This window comes from Tenrec ecaudatus, chromosome 2 (genome assembly GCF_050624435.1).
Source record: "Tenrec ecaudatus isolate mTenEca1 chromosome 2, mTenEca1.hap1, whole genome shotgun sequence".
Classification (NCBI taxonomy): domain Eukaryota; kingdom Metazoa; phylum Chordata; class Mammalia; order Afrosoricida; family Tenrecidae; genus Tenrec; species Tenrec ecaudatus.
In genome coordinates this window covers 200,584,030-200,588,427 of record NC_134531.1, presented here as the reverse complement: position 1 = coordinate 200,588,427, position 4,398 = coordinate 200,584,030, and positions in this window count along the sequence as shown.

Genomic DNA, 4,398 nt, shown 5'->3' with positions numbered 1-4,398 from the left:
GATGAACTCAAACTGCCCTCAAGGTCCCTTTTTGCCATTTCCTCAGAGACCTGTATCCCTCGTGTTGTTGCCATAAACCGCCTCTATACAAATGTGGTCCATTGAATGATCTGGATGGGTGGATGATCTGAATTGCCACTGGATGGAGTGTCTGTGTACATACAGGAGATGAGAAAGAAGATATTACATTAATTTAGCAAATTGAGGTTTCTAGGTCCATCTAAATCTTCTGCCTCCTGACATTAATTCACTTAAAATATTCATATAAAAATGGTGAGTCACTTTCTGAATTTATGGGCTAATGTAAGAATTCAATACTTTTCTGCTGGTTTGCTCAATTAAAAAAAAGTTACATGGAGTTTGTAAAAAATACAAATAGAAAAATTCCCTCTCGTTTGAAAATCTGTAGATTATTACTGACACATAATCACATACATCTCAACTCATGTTATTCAAGTATTATGGAGTAATACATATACAAATTTGAAATGACATTATAAAAATGTAAAATAACATACTGAGCAAAGACATTTCTGAAAATGTACTTCATTTTGTTGATTAGACTGGAGTTTGTTAAAAGTGAAAGAAAAAATGAGATGTAAACAGGTCTGAGAGAAAACTGCTTCATTCTAAGGGAAATATTTGATGGCAAAGACAGAAGTACAGGATTGACTTTATGGGACGTAAAGCAGGAAAAAGCTGTTTTATTTTATGATGGAGAGATGCTGTACTGGAAGCCAGGAGGGAGAACTTAGTAAGCTCAAATATGTAGAAGAATATACTCATTAAAGTTATTAGCAATTTCTTTTATCCCACGGATGGAATAAATTCTTTGGCGTTAAGAACACCCAAATCAAACTTCTCTTACAAGTGCAAGTTCAGTAAGTTCAGTAAGTAGAGCTATTTTAAGCTTATATGACAATGTGTCATGGTAATTATGCTTGATACAGCTAGAACTCTGTGAACTCCTGAAAAGGGCTTAGGATACGAAAAACTCCCCATAAAGGATTAGTAAAATTAATAAGACAAGGAATATCTATAACTGAATACAGTCAAAGTCATAGATGGAGAGTTATAAAATCATAGAAGTGGCTAAGATTTTAAGAGTAATTAGAAATAAATATACTGAAAGCCAGTGTTTTGCTGTTAAACTCCTACAGAGTAAAGACCATACAAATGAGAAATATCATACTACCGATTTCAATCTCATATTTCTGTGGCGGTCAAGGTGTCATTAGCACGCTAAGAAGTTTGCATTTTATTTTTTATCAAGCAAGAGACAACAAAGGAATATGGTGATGTTTTTTACCATAAGTCAGCAGTGAAAACTCACCAAGTGCTCTAAAGGAGAAAGCTGAGATTGTCTGCTCCCACGAAGATTTGTCATCTCAGTCAGAATCCACTAACCATATCTGTTAGTCTTTGCCTCTTTAAAGGAGGGTATCTGATTTGAAATTCAACTTCAGAGTTATGGGGCTTAAGATATTTCATTAAGCTTCTAATACTTGTATATCCTCAACATTTTGAAGGAATAGAAAATTAAATCTGAGGTTTGCGTTTATTTAAAAAAATAACATTTGAATGGTATATTATCAGCCTCATATAGGAAGAGACACGGAACACTAGCTGGTGACTGGATTCAACCCTGTATCCAAAACCAGAAATCCTATATCTTACCATTACAACCACATTTTAAAATAAAATTTAAGAATTTTATTTTCCAATATTAGAAATGTTTTGTAAATTCATTAAACGTGTAATTATGTAAACCATCCCATTATCACAAACTCCAGGGGATAAAGTCCAAACTGTCCAATCAGAGTCTACAGGGAACATATAGAAACTGCTTTGTGATGTGCTCCATAATAGATACATGCATACATGTCAACAACAGAAACACAGAAACACTTTAATACGCAGCATCCCACTTCATCCTCTCCTTGGTTCTGTTCAAAGCCAGGCCAGTTAAATGGTGGATAATCAGTTATTGAAGCAACTTTTGATCTTTTCATGTGCCACCACTCCTGAGGTAAGAACTCTGATTTCATATGGGGAGAAATTGGTTCTTTAAATTCTGTTGTTTAGTACAAGTTTACAAGTTTTAAGTCGTTAAAAAGAAAAACAAAATATTTGCACCAATGTTAAAACATGGATTGGAGGTCTGAGGTGCTGAACTTACAACTAGTGCTGGTTTGCTCCTTTTTCATAATACGACCCTCTGGATTCCAGGAGGCCAGAGAAGGAGAAAAGGAGAAGGGAAAACGAAAGCGATTCCAATAAGCACATCATTAAGTTTCTTTTTTGTTTCTTGCAATACACCCTCTTGTTTCCCAGCACATAGACAGACTGGTGAGTTCGATAACAAGGAACTCCAGCAAAAGGAAACCTTTTTCACTGGATAAGAAAGAAAGGACCTGCTACATTAATGATTAATCAATAACTTATTCTTTTTGAGGTCCTACTCTGGGCTTATCATTCGGGATTGCTCAGAGTTGGAATCAACTCTGTGACAGTGAGAATTTGAGAGCATTTGAGAGGTAAATGAGCCACAGATTTGTTCCCAATGGGATCAGATCTTGTGATCCAATGGGTTTCAGTGTCTGGTTGTATGAGATGTGTATGTGGCCCTCTATTCCACGACATCAGGGCTGCTAAAACGTCTTCAATATTGCAGCAACACCTAAGCCTTCACTGACAAACAGTGAACAGAGATAATGGCCACACATAAGGTGCAATTGCCACAAATTGAACCTAGTTCTCCAGCAAAGGTGGCAATAATCTTAGCATTGAACTATAGCCCAAGTGTATGATAAAAACGGGGATCATGCCCTATGTCTCCACTGAGAAGGATAAGAGCTTGCAAAAATGGACACAGATTCATCAGACGCAACAGTAAAATTCCCCTCACGTAAGAACACATGTCCTATGAGATGAAATATAACGATATTTAAGTGCCTTTAGTGGGTCTTTATATAATTTAACTGGGAATGGAAAGGGCAATACAAATGCTGAACCATAATTCTAACGAGGACCTGCAGAAGGAAAACTGTTTATTCTTCTTGATGCTTGAAGAGTATATATCTGTACCTTCTCAACTCCTTTCAGAGAGAGGAGTTATTTTACCTTCCAATGAGAGATCCATCTTCCATAAAGAGACCTGCCTATTGGAAGACATGATTGCAAATGCTTGGTCCCAGCGCCCGATGGCAGTACACGACTGTAAGAGGAGCACTCAGGGAAGAATCGTGCTTGTGTAGCGATTGCACATTAGCTTGCACTCGGCAACGTCTGGAGTTTAAAACCACTAGCCACTCCATGAACAAACGGTGGGTCTTTGAACTCCCAAATCAGCAATCTCAGAGACTCATAAGGTTCTACCCTGTCCCACAGGGTCGCTATGAGTCATTATCAACTCAGTGGCAGTGAGTTTGATGCTTTTTCCATCTTGATTGAGAGCTAGCCTAGGAGTGAGGTATCAGCACTAACATTCCCTTCAATGTATAAACAGTATTCCTGGGTGGAGATCATTCTTACACCCCACCTCCAGGATGCAGCTAAAAGCACCAAATTTACAAGGAGATTGTAACCTAATATATCCTGAAAATCAATCTCCCGCCCTCTCGCTGATTTTATTTTTAACGTACATGATCAATTTTCACAGATTTCACAGGATGTTTAGACTCAGCAACATAAAACGATACAACAATTTGTTTTGAAAACCTAGATTGGGGATTTATTTCAGTCTTTTTTCCTTCGTGCATTTTTGCCTCTATTTTTCCTTCTTTATATTTTAATTTCTTAATTAACCAATTACATAAGCAAAGGGTAATGCATCAATTATGAAAAGGAAACAATACCAACGTTGAACGGATATTTACATAAATTCTAGAAAATAATTTCTAGAGAAGTTCTTAAATAGTACACTACATAAAAACATGTGATGCTACATTATGTTATTAAACAGCAGGTTGAAATTTCTGTTAAAGTTAAAGCTAAGATTTCTATTAAAAGATTAGTGAGATCTAGATCCAGCAACATTTCATGAGGATTCATAAAAGTTCTCTGAGGAGAAGAAATTTTCACAGGCATTAACTACGAAAATTCCAAAATTACAATGAATACATTGTGATTAGTTGGCATATGCAAAATTGTACTTTAACAGATGTTAGACAATTCTAAGCCCAAGTAAGCATTGTTATCGTAATCATAACATTTGAGTCTGTAAATATATTATTAAACTATGAATATTTCAGGGGCCGACTACGTGGACATCCTTCCTGGGCACATGCTGTGAAAGGAAAGGGAACGAGGGGAGCCGTAATTTCATGAGTGAAGCTGGCTGACTTCTTTCTACACACAATTTTATTGGCCTAAAATTCACATGCCATTAGCTCAGTT